This window comes from Leptinotarsa decemlineata, unplaced genomic scaffold (genome assembly GCF_025532065.1).
Source record: "Leptinotarsa decemlineata unplaced genomic scaffold, Ldec_3_MD MMD2_tig00002974_RagTag_RagTag, whole genome shotgun sequence".
NCBI classification, from domain to species: domain Eukaryota; kingdom Metazoa; phylum Arthropoda; class Insecta; order Coleoptera; family Chrysomelidae; genus Leptinotarsa; species Leptinotarsa decemlineata.
Genome location: NW_027412578.1, coordinates 6,414,839 through 6,434,463, shown reverse-complemented (window position 1 = coordinate 6,434,463; position 19,625 = coordinate 6,414,839). Strand labels below are relative to the sequence as shown.

The 19,625-nt window shown below is 35.8% G+C and overlaps 1 protein-coding gene across 1 annotated transcript in view; it reads left to right on the top strand.

Moving 5' to 3' along the window:
• The window catches only part of dpr8 (defective proboscis extension response 8), a 486,244-nt gene that overhangs the window by 115,424 nt on the left and 351,195 nt on the right, over positions 1 to 19,625 (top strand). The gene's annotated exons all lie outside the window — the stretch shown is intronic.

Below are 19,625 nucleotides of genomic sequence, written 5' to 3'. Positions count from 1 at the left end.
TCTGAAATGGTCAATTCTCGTACATTGGAATAAAAAATTGTAGCGATGTTTATTTACAGTGCGACGCGTAACTTGAACGTTTTCCGAATCGTCCTACCTGTAGAAAATATTCAAAGGAACTTGTTTCTGAATTTAGAACTACTGGTAGTGAACATAAAAAAAAGCCCTGAGGTCATCCGTCCATTCCGCAAGAACAGCAAGTGCAAATAATTGGTGAGATGGTAGTAAATACGAAACAGTCTACTTATTCCGTCGCGAATGTTTGTGAGGTGTCTCCTTCTACTGTGTGGCGACTTTTGAAGAGGAATAAGTAGCATCCATACAGAAGTAAAATGTTACACCACCCTGATCGAAGAACAGAGTTCTGCGAAATCATGACGGAAACCATTGAAACCTATCTCCACAATATTTGTTTCAGTGACGAATGTAAACAACAATGTTCACAGATAAAATTGCCGGTATTGGAGTGACTCCTACACTAACATTTTCCGGGAAAAATATATCTAATATAATAATAATAATAATAATAAAAATGTTTTTATTGCTACACAAACAGCAGTTACAGAAAATAAAGTTAATTAATAGTGAGTAGCAAATGGCATCGTTCGCTCTTCTATCTTATGAGAACGATAGAATACCGCTCTTCCACGCAACCACGTGAAGGGACCAGTGACAAGAACTGGTCCCTCCAGAAAAAAAAATATACCTACTCATAAACATGGTACAAATGAAAAAGAATTCGCATATCAATATGCAAAATTACCGTTTGGGCAGGAATATTGAAAAACCATATTGTAGGACCTCTATTAATTGATCAAAATTCAACATGGGAACTGTATTTGAATATGGTGAAAACTATTTTTGACCCTTCCATCACTGAAATAATTAAAGCGAATCCTAATGAATTCGATATGGATATGGAGATTGTAAGAACCTATCTGAATACTACTTTTTCCGGTCGTTGGATTGGACGTCGAGATCCTACAGAATGGCCAGCCCGCTCGGAAGATTTGACCCCTTTGAACATTTTTTATGGGGCTTTTTGAAGCAAAAAGGTGTACGGAACTGAACCTGCTTCAATATTGGATATACGACAGAGAACAAACAATAAATATAGAGATATTGATGTTACTATCTTCGAAAATATCGGATTCGCTGTTCATATGTCAAGAAGTTCAAGGCAACTATTTCGAGCATCTTTTGAACTGACTTCAAGCTAATTACCTCATATTATGTAGTTAAATATCAATGTATTCAGGCAATTAATAAATGTTCCGCCAATTTGTAGTAGTTAAAGATCTTGGCATCATATTCTGGGGTTATGAAGCATTTTTCAGAAGCTTCAAAAAAATGTGTCACAAGAGCCCCTGTTCCATTTATTTTTATTCAAAGATGGCGCCCAGTCATCATCTTGAAAGTTTTATCCGTCAATTCCACTTCAAAATAAAGTATTCATGCATTAATTTCATTATCACAAATTCAAATTTTTTGAGTTGACTCGTTCAAAAAATAAAATGGGGGGGACATCGAAGAGAAGTACTGTTTATCTCTTTAATAGCTAATTATATTCTAGTTGCAACTGAAACTGATTTCACAGTTTCGTCTTCAGTTTTCAATATTGTGTTAGTTGTGTATATAACCATGAAAATGGTTTCAACTTCGGAAAATGATTGAACACAATTGCTGTTTTCAATTTCCTACCAACGGAAAACGAAATATTGTCTTTATCTATGTATTTATCATCAGTTGATTATTTTCTTGTAGTATTCGAAACTTTTGCACAGTGTTTCATCTACAAAATATGATTGAATAACGTTGCTATTTTCAATATCATCACTAATTTCTCTACCAACGGACAACGGAATGTTATTCTTATCCATGTGTTCATCACACACTTATTTTCTTGTAGTATTTGGAACTTTTCACAGAGTTTCTTTTTCAGTTGTCAATATTATGCAAGTTGTGCGTACCATAACCAAGAAGATTCTTCATGCTTGAGGACATGACTAAATAAAATTGCTGTTTTCAATATTGTCACTAAGTTTTCTACCATTGGAAGCCTGTTTCAGCTTCAAAATATGTGTTCATTAGCTGATCATTTCCTGGTAATAATCAAATTTCTTTACACTTTTTCCAAGGACAAAACACAAGCACTACATGGAAATCCTTGAGGCGCTCTTAGAGTGGTGCCTATGCAAAAGTAGCGATTCACATTGGATTTGAATCGCTGGAGATTAAATCCATGTGAAAAAACGTTATCACGAAGTCTATTCCACATAAAGGCAGTTCTCCATATGAAAGATTTTTTATAGTCGATATTGTGAAAGTTGGGTGTACCACAGTCATGAAAATTATTTTAGCTCCAAAATAAAATAAAATAAAATTGCAGTTTACAATATCATAACTAGGTTTTCTACCAAAAAATATTTCACTTGTGGCATTGAATAAATTTGCTCTTAACCAATTTTGATGTATTCAAATAACACAAATTTGTGTTATTATTACTCTGTGAAGAAGAATCCATTGTATGGCGAATCACGTGTTGCGTTTTAGTTTAGTGAAGAATCTCATAATGAAGTTTTTTTTGAATGGGTAAGTTATGGAAAGGAAAAATATTGTTTTTTCAGTTCAAATTTGCACTCAACAAGAAGATATTCCTGACTTATTTCCCAAATGTTCATTAACGAATTTGAAACAACAATTTCTGGGCTTTTTGTTCTAATTTTAATCTGAAAGGAATGTATATGCATGATCTATGCATCTGTATTTTTGTCTAAACATCCTTCAAATCTCTATCTTGAGTGGTAAACTCTTGGTTGTTTCTATATAAAGCCTTCAATACATCAATTAGAAAGAGTAAAAATATAAAATGATATAGAAATCAATCGTATTAAAAATAAAATGGAATCACCCTGCTCCCGCTTCCTTCATTAAATTACAATTACAACTTTTTATCACTGTGTAAAAAGCCAGTGTTTCGTAAGAATTGTTTTTAAGACAGTGTTAGTTCATTTTGAAAATAGACATTAGTTTTTGGTGAATTATAAGTAACATTCTTCAGTGGTGTCCAAATGATAATTTATGAGTTATTTGAAATATTTTGAGTACTGTTTGCAGTTTACTCACACTTCCAGAAATATTCATTTCTGTCATGATTGTGTCACTATAAAAAATCATATTGAATATAAAATGGAAACATGTTTTCAAAACTACTACCTCACTTGCGTCATCAAAAGTCGTTTTATTTTGGCGAAGGAACTGATGAAAGCATTCAATATGGCTTATTGAATATAAAAATTTATAAATATGTTGAATTTTGGTGGAGGAATTGGTGGTGACAATTCCATATTATGGCGAACGAGTAGCCGTTTCTAATAAAATTTCATAAAAATAATTAATACTTTCCTCAGTGTGGAAAACTCCACAAACAAGTAATTTTCAGGATTTCTCTGTATCTATTGGTTCAAGTTCCAAAGTTTCAGTTTTGTAATGAGATAATTTAAGGACTAGACAGTAGACGAAATATTGACAAACAGACGAGAGAAGTTTTTCATAGAAAAACCTTTCACTTACGTGGATTTTATATTATTGGAAAAGAAAGATTTTGGCTTTCTACTACTCCATCTTGATACAAGAAAAATGTGGGAATCTTCCAAAGAAAGGAAGGAAGTAATCAATTTTAAAAGAAGTAACTCTATACATGGAGGTGTACATCAGTAAAAGAAGTAACTTTCAGACACAAACTTCCTTCCTTTCTTTGGAAGCGGTACTGAATGATCGTCGGCTGAAAAGGCGCTAGTTAGCAGAATTAGGCTGGGTTAGGTTAGGTCCAAAGTGGTTCTATTCGATCCTCCACCGCAACCCGCAAGGGTTTATTGTGGCTCATGCCTATTCACACTTGACCAAACAAACCCAGCTTCTTAACTAAGCCAAATAGTTTGTATGGTGAGTGGCCTTTCAGGCCAGATGGTGAGAGTACGGTTCTGCCGAACTCCAAAAACCTGATTCGTCCCTCAGCTGGGCAGGTACAAATCATATGCTCTGCTGTTTTATCGTTAATGAGGTAGTCGGATAGTCAAGGTGCAAGATTCCCACCTTGATACCCGCGAAAACCTTTCCATATGAGGGTTTTTGCACGTCAGCTACACCTGACGATGCCTCAGATCAGTGGTCGCCAACCTCTTCAATGTGTTGAGCTACTTTGTTAATTTTGGAACAAACAGCGAGCTACCCACACGGAAGCCATGTAACGCAACGTAAATGAAATAATCCATAGTTAATTTATCATTATATGTATTTATTTTACTATTTAACTGGTAATACATAATACAAAGGTACTAATAATAAACTAATAACAAAATAATCAATACTACTAGTACGTAATTGTTCATAGCTACATTCCTACCTATCAAACGAAGGTGTTTGAAAAATAAACACAAACTTTTATCCAGCCACAACGGCATGTCACGTATGATTTAAAAATAGTTAATAATAACAACAAAAAAGTAACGCACTATCATTAACATAAACATTGAAAAATAAAAAAGCACGTTCAATGAGAAGGCTGACACTCAGACTCATCGATAATTTTTTTAATGTTTGCAGTATAATTTGATGCAGCCATTCGAATACAATTATCCAAATGTTCATCTGTAAGTCGATTGCGATATTTGTTCTTAATAAACTTCATATTGGAAAAAGAAGATTCACAGAAATAGGTTGAACTGAATAATGCTTTCACTTTCAAGGCAACACGGCATAGAACTGAATATTTGTCTCTACTTACAATAAGCCAGATACATTCAGTACTTGAGACTAACGATTTTAAGGCTAACTCATTTTGAAACTCAATGACTTCCATATCTGTTGCAGCGATGTCTTCGCCGAAGTTCTGCATAACACAAGTTGCAAACTGTTGGATATCAATTTCCATAAAGGGTGAAACAACAAACTGCGCTACTGAAGCCATTTCATTGAAATCCTTAAAACGATTTTTGAAGTTATTTTTCAGGGTAGAAATCATTTCTACATGATATTTGTTGTCATAGGGTTCTAATGGATTTTGAGATATTTTTTCTGAAAGAATAGGAAAATGCTTGGCATCGCTGTTAATTAGCTTTCGTTCCCAAAACTCCAGCTTTTTGATAAATGCTTTTATATCAGAAATCATTTCCGCTAGTTTTTTGTCTCTCCCCTGAAGCTGCAAATTAAGTTCGTTTAATTTCTCTGTAATGTCCACGAGAAAACCAAAATCTCTGAGCCAAATTGAATTTTCTAATTCCGGAGTCGGTTCATCGCGTTGTTTGAAAAATTGTACTATGCCAGATAGGACATCATTAAAACGTATCAGCACCCGTCCTCTACTTATCGGACTTCAGAGTGGAGGAGTAGGTCCCCGTATTGACAGTCAACTTCATCGGCCAAGGTTCTGAATGATCTTCTTTGTAACGCTTGAGATCTAATCTTGTTCACAATTTTTACCACCAGTTTCATAACGTTGTTCAGTTTCAGGAAATTTCCACATAATGCTTGCTGATGGATAATGCAGTGGTAACAGAGAAATTGCGGAAAAGTTTCATCTTTACGACATAACGCCACAAAACCTTTATCACAACCCACCATAGCTGGAGCGCCATCGGTTGTCAAGCCTACCATTTTCGATATTGGAATTTTCTCGAAAGAAATAATATTTTTTAAATGAAAAAACAACTCATGTTCAGTAGTTTGTCCTTTCAGTGGAATGAACTTCAAAAAATCATCTTCGTAAAATCACTAAAAACCATCCTGACGAACACGGCCATCTGGGCAGTGTCAACGACATCTGTTGATTCATCCAGTTGAAGTGAAAAATAATCACAGTTATCTAAGTCAGTTCTCAACTGTAAAAAATATCATTGCTCATTACTTCTACAGGTATCATCACTGTATTAGCAGAAAGTTGCATAGATTTTATATCTGAAACTATCTCGTTTTTATTTCTAAAGTTGGCAAATAACGAATCAGCAGCTTCTGAAAACGACTGTTTTATCATTTCCCCGTCTTCATAAGGTTTCTTTTTTTGTGCAATTATCTGGGACACACCGTACGATGCTTCAGTTGCAGCCTTATTTTTGTCGATATTGATTGTTGTCTAATTAACTGCTTTTTTAACTGTTTCAGTTTCTCCTTTCTGGCGGCAGAATGTAGTGGGAATGATTTTTCAAAATTAGAATGTACAGTTTTATGATGTCTCTCAATATTTTCATCTTTAACAACGGAGACCGAAGTATTACATAACAAACACACATTTTTATCTTTAACTTCTGTAAAAAAGTATTGTTCTTCCCATTCCGAATGAAAGTGGTATGTCTTTACCTTCTTACAACTGCTTGCCATAATATTATTTTTGTTGTTCTCTACTAACCCAACCGCTGGACGTTGGTAACGCGTTCAGTTTTAAACTAAGCGCAATGTCGCCGCGCCGTGCGTATTTATCCCGTTCAAAGCAATCCAGATCGTTTTCGAACACTAACGCGCTGGTCCGGCTGGTTGGTTCTAGCCGATTCTAGCTTGATGGCGTCAGCGGCAGATCGCTTACCGCAACGTTGCCGCTGTTTATGTTTGATATTATGACAATTAGATTTTTTTGTGGAATTTTCGGAAGCTTCTCTGATTTTTGCAGTTTGTATTTTTTAAACTAAAATCGTTGTGAGAGCTAACAGAATTGCCTCTGCGAGCTACCGGTAGCTCGCGATCGACAGGTTGGCGACCACTGCCTTAGATTCATCCGTGCAGGGCTTCTTCGCCTCTGGTTTGCTAATCTGCTTATGGGGGATTTGTTCCTCCACCTAAGACAGATTCTGCGTACGCCGTTCAATAATTTGGTGCAAGGTGGTTTCATGATTACCGGAAAAACAGATTTTAAACAGATAAGGTACCCCGCTCTTGAGGAGATGACTCTGTCGTTTCCTGCCTGCACCATTGAACCTTTTTTTTTGGTTCAGTTATTAGATCAGGAGTTGGAGAGTTGAGAAGTTCTCGCTTCTGATCTGAATTTAGAGGGAGGTCAGTTGGAGTCGTGAGCTCGACATCCATCTCCTCTGTAGACTCGCACCTGATCTAAATTTACAGGGAAATCAATTGAAATCGTAAGCTTGACATCTATCTCCTCTGTAGTCTCAGCGACAGGAAGAATTTTTAAGTTTACTCTGACCATAAAAGTCACACGAGTAGCTAGGAAAAGAAGGTCAATCACGTAAAAACCCCGCATTACCGTGACAAGTGGTTGCTACGAAGAGAGGCCACCCGGTATTTCGAATGTTCTGTATAGACAGCTCATAGGCTCAGTGTCATTGATCCTCTCGGCACGGATACACATCTTAGGATTGAGCCATCGTTATGACATTCAGTTAGGGAATAACAGAATCACAAGCGATTCTGTCAATAACAGAATCACAAGTGATTCTGTCATTCCCGTATCCAGCGGGGCTATGTGAAAGCAGGCATCCGATGACCGGTTTGCTCAACCTCCACATCCCAAGCCAATGCACTCGCCAAAAACAGCATTCACAGTGGTTCAGGCAGTGAAAGATGAAGAAGAAAAGCCAACCCGCCAGTTAGCAGACTTAGTGGGCTTTTCAAATAAAGTGTAGTACATCGTATATTTCTTATTCAGTTTAATAACCATGGATTCCATGGACAACCATGGATAACCATGGACGAAGAAAACACTCAGAACAGTGGACACTAAAGAAAGAACTGGCTCCAAAGGAGGTGAAGACCATTTCATCTGCAGACAAGGCCATGCCATTATTTTTTTGGGTGTGCGTGGAATAATTCTCATTGACTATCTTGAAAAAGGTGAAACTATTATGCCAACTTATTGCAACGTTTGTGTGACAAAAACAAGCAAAGAAAAAAGTGTTGTTTCACCATGACAATGCACTAGCTCACGAATCCATTGTCGCAATGACCAAAATTAACGAATTAAAGTTTGAATTGCTACCCCATACACTTTTTCCGCCAGATTTAGCCCTCTTGGATCATTATCTGTTCCTCAACTTGAAGGAATGGTTCATTTCCCAACGATGAAAGAGTGATGTCGGCAGTTATAGCTGTTTTGATGAGCTGAGCAGTTGTAATTATAAAACGGTATCGAACTTATTGAACGTCGCTGGGAAGAGTATACAGAGCTGCGAGGAAATCAAGTTAGAAAATAAATACATTTTTTTCCATAATTTTTGTGATTTCTTTGTAGGTTAGGGTACTTCTGCGACCACCAGTTATTGCTAGTTAGAATCAATTTCTTTATAGCAATAACGGAATATTCCTCGCTTCAAAGATTTGAGTGAAATGAATATCCATTAGGAAGTCTGAGTATACGGAATATTGCCACTTCTGGGGCATAATACATCCTTCAGACTCTCTAATGGATCATCTTGTAGATGAGAGGCAAAGTTCAAAGAAGGGTATCGAATAACTTATACAGCACTACCTTGTTTATAAATAGGTAATGAATATCGCAGTAGATGGAGCGGTCAGTGGGGTTGCATTAACGAAATATACGTTCAACGAAAATTTATAGACAATGGATATTTTATTTGGTGATCGAAAATTACAACGCTCACATACAGGGCACGTACTGTATACTATTGGGATTTGTTTCGCTGATGGGTGAGAAAGTTTAATATTAGGTTGTATTGAAAGTTTCGTCCGTTCAACGACATGGGGGTTTTCGTAGCTCCAAATCTCAATGAGTATTTATTCTCCTTTGTCTTGGTATATAATGATCGATAGAGAATTATTTAGTCTGAACGTTGATGATCTTCATTGTTTCCAAATTTCTGTTTTTGCCTCTTCTCAACTCATTACTATATAGTGGCGTTGAGCGAATTTGAACCAATTATAGCCTTGAAGATGAGCCCCGAAGTGGTCGACCTACAGTAATCTAGGACGAGGAATTGAGGATCCTGGCAAAGACTGACTCATTTCGAACGTTGCATGGACGCCTAGTTCTTATTAGGCGTCAGCTTCTATGCGATTTGTGATGGTTTGAAACGTACTGGAAAGGTCGAAATGCTCTAAAAGTGGGTGCCACATGATTTGAAAAATCGACAGGAATTGTCATGTTCCTTTGTTTCTGCGCAACCACAACGATCCTCTTTCGAAACGGATCGTCACGTGTGATGGAGAATGGACGTTCTACGACAATAGGAGACGTTCAGGGCAGAGGTTAGAAACCGATGAGATTCCCAGGCACTTTCAAAAGGCAAAAACCCACTGAGAAAAGACTATGATTACCATACGGTGGTCAGCGTGGTCTATATAATATAAGTATACTAGGTTTGTTTGAAGGTGGTTGACAATGTTCCGTGGTGTATTTCATCAGTTCGGACTTCCATTGTCTAATATAATTTGAATTGATTTGAAATCCCTGAAAAAAAAAATCAACCGAAAATAACATTTTTATCAAACAAAAAATTGAAATTACAAAGAAATAACATACAAGCAACAACCAAACAAATAAAAATTGAAATAATAATGAAAGCTGAAAAATAAAAAAAATAAAAGTCAGGTGATAACTAGTTATCACCCGAAGACGATTGTGTATACTAACAATCGAAACGTCGTGACATAACTTGGTTTGAAATCTTTTAATTTTTTATTTCAATTTTTGTTAACGATAGTTTTCTTTCAGCTCCCATTAATATTCCAATTTTCATTTGTTTGGTTGTTGCTTGTATGTTATTTCTTTGTAATTTTAGTTTTTTGTTTAATAAAACTGTTATATTTGATTAATCTTTTTGATTTTTTTTTCAGGGTTTTCAATTTATATTATATCAGACAATGTAAGTCCGAACTGATGAAATATATGTATACTAGGTGATAAAGATTGAAGAACCGCTCATAGAAGAAGAAATCTGATCTCTCCATCGTTGAATGGTATGGAAAAAATGTTGAAATATATTTTTGAAATTTCTAGCAGGACCTCTGTAAAATATATTCACTTTGTTCAATATTGTGAAACTAGGTGTATAATATATTCGAAATTTGAAACTGTGTTCTAAAATAATTTCATTTTTGTAAACTAAAATTTTACTGATAAAATACACATCGAATAAATGATATTCTCATAAAAAAAACAAAAATAGGAATTCCTTCGACTGCACCTGATTCCGTACCAAAAATATTCATTGAACTATAGATTGAATGAGAGTTTTGTGACTTTCTATTTTTTTTTTCACTAAACAGTGAAAATCTCTCGATAATGTGTTTTTTGAATACGTTAGTTATGGATTTTCATCTAGTAACGCCCAATTCCATCATATATAATAATATTGCCATCTTCATCATTTTGCCTTCAGCTTGCATTTTCTGTCATGAATTTCAACCAAAAACCATTCTTTCCTAAGTGGTATACACTCTCGTGAAGTGTTATTTGCTGTCACCTCATACCAAATATTTCATTCATTCCCTGAATGGGTTTCCCTGAAATAGGAAAGTGATGAACCATATTGAACATTATAAATTTCAGACATCAATTTTCCAAATAGGTAATTCCTATTTCGTGGACACAGCTAACGAATACTTTCCATCTTCAATATTTCAATGGAGACGTCATCACTGTGAATTTATTGGTGATAATAATGAATAAACTATTTCTCATTCCAACTACACATAATTTAAAAATCATTTTCTATTTTTTGATGAATGCACTGAAAGTTTATATTATCCAAACTTGATTGAATCAAGTTTAAAATGAGCTCTTGCTTCCTTGCTTTCTTTGCTGGCTTCCCAGAAATTTTTGTATAAAGATGATGAGTGAACGCTAAAAATTTATTCTGATTTCTGATGGAGGATTGCTCACAATCATTAATTGGGCAGATTAATGGATGAAGTAACAAAATATATAATGATAATCATAGAATTTTCACAACAAATTTCATTTGAAACTAATTATTACAGTTCATTGTATGATTTTCACTATAAAGGACACGTGTTACGCTATACAATAGATTCCTTAAGCATAATTAAAACTGCAAGTTACTTCTAAATTACAACCCGTTTATACTCTAACTTAATACCTACTTTCCAAAGTACCGTAAATATACAAGTCTAGTTCTACCTGGAAATGAATAGATTCAATAATGGCGAATTATTCAATTCAATTTGATCATCCATAAGATATTGAGAGTTCTTGAATTTGTTTATTTCCATACTCTCAAACCTTTCTTCTGGAAATGGAGGGGAGGGGCTTGTATTCATGGTTGATTCTCATCAAGTGAGAGGCACATGTGGAATTCATTTTTACATTCTGGAAACTATATTTGTGGTCTTTCATGTGGGCTTCGAACGTTCTTCCAGTTTGACCTATATAAAACATTGAAAATGACCCACATGATGATCTGTACACTCCAGATCTTTCTGAAACTGATGTTTTATCTTTGTTATTCTTTGAATGCATGCCTGAGTTGTTGATTTTGAAAGCATTATTTACACCTTTGCTGTGCAGAAAATCTGATATATTTGTAGTGGGTTGGTTGGCCTAAGTAGGTTAAGGTTCAAAACTTTTATACTCCTCTCTTTGAATTGGGTAAACTTCTTTCAAAGCATGACTGTATAACTTTTTTGATGATAAAGAATGTATAAGACTACTATCGTAATCATTGTTAACGACTATTTGTTTTATTATGTTAGTTCTTTATTGAAATTCGCCCCTAACAAGGGCACATTTATCAGTCTATGGATCATACTGTTGAAAGCTGCTACTTTGTGCTGATACGGGTGGGTGGACGAATTATGATTGACTATATCGGTATGTGCCGGTTAACGATAAATTGAAAAATCATATTTGTTGTTAAGTTTTGTTATTGTCAAGTCCAAAAAATTTAAAGAGTCGTCCTTTTCCATCTCCATTGTGGATGTGATGAAAGAGTTAAGAGAATTGATGAAAATCAAAAAGTTAGTCAACTGTCTGTTCGTTTCTGTGAAACATATCGGGATATCCTCCACATATATATACCAATACACGAAACTTCTAACCTGTGGGTTACTCTGTATTTTTCTCTCCAAATTGTTCATGACAATCACTGCCAGAATAGGACTAAGTGGGTTTTCCAGGATGAGTAAAAAGTTTTATTGAATTGAAAATAATTCTGCGACAAACACACCGTAAGCAAGTCTTATATTTCCTCTTTCACTACCGTATTGATAAACTTTTCTACAAGAGTAATCGTTTTATTCGGAGGAATACTGGAAAACAGATTCTTTACATCAAATGACATAAATTTGGCATTATCCAGGAGTGTACCTAATATGTCATGGATCAAATAGGTATGGTATTGAATAATTGCAAGGAATTTTTCGGATATTTTAACTGAAGGAGCTGTGACGAAAGAAACTACCGGTCTAATCGGGTACTTTGTGTAATTTAATCAACGAATAAAGTTTAGACGGTTGTGGGTTCATGACTAACGATCGAAATTTTTCGGTTCCATTCATGACACAATAAATATTTTTCAAAGTTTCCTTGACTTCAGTGGGTGAAGCCGTTTCTGAGACTATCGTATATGCCAGCATCTAGAAATGTCTTCTCTAGGTATTCTTCTTTGTTCATAGCTGTGATCATTTTTCCTTTATCAGCTCGCGTAAAAACAATGTTACTTTCTACCGATTTCTCTTTCAAGGATTCTACTAGTTTCAATTCCGGGGTGAACCTACCTTTATGCATCTTTTCAGATTTTGAAATTTCTGCAAAATGTTCATTGCAGCAATATGTATATCTGAAACAGATTTTTTTCTGGTTGTTACTTCCATTCTCTGAAAGTTTCAATTTATTCTAATCAGGAAGTCAAACCATGTTTTTTTAATTGTCTGGGTAAATATTGTATTCGTTCAAAGTAACAATTATAATTGAGTCAAATAACATTTTCATCCTATATGATTATCCATGGTTTCGTGTTATGTCGCTCACTCCATTCAAACATGGTTTTTCGCTATTCACACTCCAGATTTTTTTGTTACGCAAATGAAACAAAAAATAACTAAACTCCTGTATGTAACATCAGACGAAAATGAATGTTGTGAATTGAAAGCGTACAAACAATAGCTTTAACACTATGTGAAAATGAACATCATCGTGTTACAGAATTGCACGATTTTCGAAATACTGTTGGCAGCTGTTCTATTCAAATCTGAATGCTTGGGTTGCAGGATTGTATTTATAAACGTTTCAAATCGGGAATTTCAGCGCTCCAAGCACGAAATGTGTTGAAATGACCACAAAGGATACAAATCCACTCTAATGAAAACTACATGTAAGTGGAATTTTGCTGCTGTAAAATGTACTCCAGTGATAGCTCTTTGTATGTCGTGTTGTAGAAACTATCAGAAGAAGAGAATGATAGGTGTTAACCTCAACCATACGTAATTGTTGAATTTTTTCGAGTGAACTTATTTTATTCAACTATAAATCCACTTCTATGAAAACTTCATGTGGGAATAGAATTTCGCAGATGAGAAATATTCCTCAATAATGCTAGAAGAATGAGAGAATTCACACGTTAAAATGTAAGATGTCGCTCGAACAAGTCTCGAATTTCGAGAGTTGTCGTTCATTGTGGTTCGACAGCTGGTAAAGGAAAAAACATATTTTTTAACACCTTACATTTCAACTTCATTGATGAGTGGTGGTTACATTCTAAGAGGAGATGCTTCATCTGAATTAGAAACTTCACAGCTGCGAGCGAAACTCTAGTTATAATTCAATGTCCCATTGGAAAAACTATCAAAAGAGTAGGATGATATTTTATGATATATTCGAAAAACACCTAATTATAAAAATAATATGAATTTATTCAATTTTAAATTACAAGGATCAGTCAATATCAATTTGAATGATCTGAACAAATTCAGAAAACTCACAAAGGACAATATTCACATTATAAATCAGAACAGTGAAAGTGAAATCCATCCAATTCGGGTTATGAAAATGTAAAGATATGGAAATCCTAAATGTTAGAAATGTTGAAATGTAAAAATATAGTCACGTATGAATGTAAAAATTAATGTTCTGAAATGAAAATTCAAACATTTAAAAAGTATAAAAATTGCAACAAATGTTAGGTTGTAAAATGTGCCATTATTCTCAATGATTTCACAATATTAATGATGGAAAGAATCTCATACAAATATTCGACAAATAATTGTCCCACTTCACTAGTTTCCATTTTAGTAGGTATTTTCAAGAGTGTTCTTACATGGTATAAATAAGTTCAGTGATAAGTTATTGAATATTCAAAAGTATAATGTCAAAATGAAAGAGAGGAATAGTGACATCAGACAATGGATAGTGTATTTGACTCGTAGACATATACATATTTTTGGAGCATTTCAGGAACAGTTAAGTAATGCATGCGGTTGAAGGAGCATAAGAAAAAATACAAGGAAATATAAAGAATATGGACATGAACCCGTTTTCTCTGGGTAAGTATAGTGAGGCAACTGACCGCATTTCATGCGATCAAATGATCAATTATTCGATAGAAATTCTATCTGTTTCTGGAATGAAACTTTTGGCTTCTTTTCAAATGAATAATTGTCGGTACAAGTCTGGTTTCCAGAGGTAAGTAATTGTAGAGCCGGTTTGCAAGATGAGTATATGTTCTCTGAACAATTGTTTCTGTTGAGCATGTCGTGTTCAGTTGCGAATTGGTTTTGAGTCTTTTATTATGCCTACATAGTTCAATTTTATTCGTTTTTTGTGTTGCTCCACAACACTTTCTAGAAATTAAAGTTGTCTGAGGTCGAGCAATTTTGATTCCTTGAAAATTCTTTCGGATGTGTAATGTGTTGTTTTTCCAAGGAGAATTTTCATAAATTTTTTCATTATGAGGTTTTCACTGAACGGTTTTACAAAAATTCAACACCTGTGTCACCATAAAATTGCTGTTTCCTGCATGTCTCTACTAACTAAATTCTACATATTTGATGCTGTTTATATCTGATTTTCAATTCGCATTATCTAAATTTCAAATAACTGAGTTTCACTTAGCCATTTAATGCTCTACGTGTACTTGAGTTTGTAATTAATTGAATTACCTGACCTCATGTGCCAGTTTACACATTTAATAAAATATTCAGTAGCGAGAAGTTATTTATTTTTATTTGGTCATTCAGTAAGTCGCCTAAATCCTCGAATTTATTCATTTCTAGATATTCTAGAAGATTGAGTTTCAAACTTTTTTCTCGTTCATGACTTACTTTTGTAGTATTTTGGAAGGAATAAAGTTCTATTCTATTCTATTCTATTCTATTCTATTCTATTCTATTCTATTCTATTCTATTGTATTCTATTCTATTCTATTCTATTCTATTCTATCCTGTCCTGTCCTGTCCTGTCCTGTCCTGTCCTGTCCTGTCCTATCCCTTCCTATCCTATCCCTTCCTATCCTATCCTATCCTATCCTATCCTATCCTATCCTATCCTATCCTATCTATCCTATCCTATCCTATCCTATCCTATCCTATCCTATCCTATCCTATCCTATCCTATCCTATCCTATCCTATCCTATCCTATCCTATCCTATCCTATCCTATCCTATCCTATCCTATCCTATCCTATCCTATCCTATCCTATCCTATCCTATCCTATCCTATCCTATCCTATCCTATCCTATCCTATCCTATCCTATCCTATCCTATCCTATCCTATCCTATCCTATCCTATCCTATCCTATCCTATCCTATCCTATCCTATCCTATCCTATCCTATCCTATCCTATCCTATCCTATCCTATCCTATCCTATCCTATCCTATCCTATCCTATCCTATCCTATCCTATCCTATCCTATCCTATCCTATCCTATCCTATCCTATCCTATCCTATCCTATCCTATCCCATCCCATCCCATCCCATCCCATCCCATCCCATCCCATCCCATCCCATCCCATCCCATCCCATCCCATCCTATCCTATCCTATCCTATCCTATCCTATCCTATCCTATCCTATCCTATCCTATCCTATCCTATCCTATTCCAGTCCATTCCATTCCATTCCATTCCATTCCATTCCATTCCATTCCATTCCATTCCATTCCATTCCATTCCATTCCATTCCATTCCATCCCATTTCTTCCCATTCTATTCTATTATATTCTATTATATAAATATTTGATGAACCTACCTTATTGCCTATCTGTATCAGTAAAACAGACTCAGATATCATCTACGTATCTGTACCAGTACTAGAAATTGTTAGTTAACTGATCATTATGAATTTAATTTCCTACTTTATCCATGAAAATTTCAGACAGCAAAGGACTCAACGGGTAACTCATCATTATTCTTTCACTCTATGAATATTCATAACCTCAACCACATATAAATTTTTATGCGCTCTGACAAGCCGAAGTCCTCCTCGTTCGGTCGAAAACTAAACTAAGTCACCATCTGCTTGGGCATTTGCCATACTGAGAAATACTCCAATTCCTGCTCTTTATTGGTCGCGGACTATGCAGAAAAGGGGATCCGAATCTATTCAGTAAGATTCTGTCCTGTAGATACTCCAAACGCGAAAGTTCACACCTTCCTGTTGTCGAGGGAAGTACAACTGTGTAACGAAAGAATTAGGATGCTGACTCCTATGAAGGTGCATTAGGTTACGGGTCTTCACGTCGAGTAGATACAGCTCTTCCCAAATCCACATCACTACTCCAAACTAGTTGAGATTGGGACGGCAAGAATATTTGTTGCAGCAATTTTGTTCTTTCTTGACAGTTTCGATGACCGGATCTGTCGGAATTTGTGCTGATACTCACCGTGGAGAGAGTTCTTCATTGCTGATATCTCTTGTGAGTGGAGTTCCACCTCAAAGTAAGTATACAACTTTCCGGCATCCAGATGGTGCAGGTTTCTTCTACAGGCTGCACATTATCTCCGTAGTGTCCGCATCGTACTCTCTTGAGATGGACCGCTGCACATTGTCTGTCCTAAATTTCACACCAATAACTCACCAACCTCAAGGACAAATGGAGATCCTCACCTCACTAGTAATTTTTTGGCAACCACTAGCATTCGTATTCTATCAAGGCAGTGTTTGGATACGACGTAGTTCGTCCCACTGCAGGCGTGAAAGACCTGTTGATTCCCCTATGATCTGGAACACATTGGATACGAGACCCATATTATCTCGCCAACGTGATCTTAGCCTTCATCTCAACTCGCCGTTCATTCCGATTCAAAATGCGATCGGACGACAATATATACGGTAAAGTTGATTTGCCATCTGTCAACCTGTTGTGTTAGAACACTATAAACCTCTGTATCTATCCAAAAAAGCCAGTTCTTGTGACTTCAAGTGGGCTCAATCATGTGGAGGCCCTTGAGTATTCTGATTATCTCTATTGGTGGCATGATGCGAGTCTCCTCTCCTGCCTAGCCGACGAATAGTAGAATTTTCTCATCAACCACTCCGTTAGCAAGCTGGAAAAAAGTTATTTATCCGTCTCGCCGAAGGAAGGGTAGGTTATCCCGAAGGTTCTGTGCTTAAGATGTGTTTCACACCACAGAACATGCATTCTCGCCATATATTACTATCATAATCATCATAATCATCATTATCATCATTATTATCGCAGATGTCATTCAGAATGGTGAAAATGTTACATTATCTAAGATCTCCTCAGTTTGATTCATAAATCGTCAGTCATATAAACCACCGCCTATGAAAATTTGTCGGTATTCATTATTCATCCATCTGAGGCACATCAGACCTCTTACCGTTTGAATGTTCAAACCAGATATTCGAAAACTCCTATTCAAAAGTGAATCTGATACGGTGAAAAGTAGATCCGACACTCTCTTCGTGAATGAAGAACTTCAGCGAAAGTGTGCATGTAATGGAGACTAATTGTTTCTTCAGTATCGATGGCAGGTCTGATGGATGGGCGTCTGACATGATCTCGCTGATATTCCCTGCGCTTTCAACGTTCACTTTTTCTGAAATATTTGATGAGAAAACGATCTAGATAGTCGCCTCTCCACATGCGATACGCCTAGGCTTGGATATGTTACGAGAAGAAATTGAGTTTTTTGGAATGTGGCATGATGTAATTCTTGAAAATCACTTCATTCATCATTCTTCATTCATCTCGGTGGATACTGTTATGCTTATCAACGACAGCAGAAATTATCAAGGAGAAAAAAGGTTTCGTACAAATGTAAAGTTTATTCATTATTTCGAAAACAAGCGTTTTTATGGTATTTTGGTTTTTATATCCTCGATATATCATTGATTCTTTTTCCTTTGATTCGGTTTCGAAAATCTGTTGAAATCTATTTTTCCATTATTCAGCGGTCGCCCCTCTACGAACGACAACTCTCAAAAGTCGAAATGTACGAGCTGAGGACTAACGAGATCTTACCTTCCAACGTGTGATTCCTAGCATGGGTCGACGAGTTAAAATCGATCATCCGGCCTCACGGCTTGAACCACTGGGTCACACAGCGTTCAATTGAGTGGAGTGGAGCCACACACACCCACATCAACTCACATCCACCCACATCAACTCAACTGGCTACCGTTCCACCCTCTAGAATATGAATTTCATTCAGGAAAATTGCTCACTTATTATCATAAATAACTAGTATTGAAAATGTTTCACTCTCTATTGCGAGTGGCTGCTTTTATATCATGATGTTAATATCTCCGATGACTCTTCAGGTAGTTTGGTGTCTGTATCTGTAGAGAGGATGAATACAGGACACTGCACTTAGGCCACATGTGACCCATTGTACATCCTCCCAAGGAGTTGTCCTTCTGGGTTATCGTCCATCCTGTCTTTTCCAGGAAGGTGGACAGAATACAAGTGAAAATAGAACAATTGAACAAAAAATAAAAATATAAAGTTGAGAGATTCCAAGCCAAGTTACTTCACGACGTTCCGCTTGTTGGTATCGACAATCGTCTTCGGGTGATGACTTCATCATTTTATATAATATCAGACAATGGAAGTCCAAACTAATGAAATATATCATTTGAATGTTATATTGAAATATAAAAAAATAAAAAATTACGCCAGTTCACCTACGCATAATTATGGTATAGACACCATTATGTTGTTCCACAGATGAGCAAATATGTTTGTCAGCGATCATTTTCTTATATAGCACCCAATGCGTTCAATGTTGTTCCTGACCATATTAAAGAAGTGATGAACTTCAACATGTTTGAAAATAAGGCAAAACGATTCATATACGAAACACCAAGAGTCAAATTTAATGAAATCTGTAACGAAGTTACTATTTTCCCCAGTAGTACGTCAGGTACAAACAGCTTTTTATTTAGTGTTTATATTATTGCTCCATTATTTATTCGACCCTGACTAAATGAATACTTTCCTAGATCAAATTGCCACTCTATCGCGATAGTAATTCCAGGTCGCCAATGCGAATTGCCACTCTATAGCGATAGGAAACTGTACTATGCCAGGAGATTTGAAAATCGTACGTTATTTGTTGATACACCGTACCACCGATGGAGGGCACAACTCTCCCATCACCGGACACTGCCGTAGAACTTTATTTCAAATAATCTCGAGATCATCTACCAGAAAAGTGAGTACACTCGTCCTCCTGACGAAAG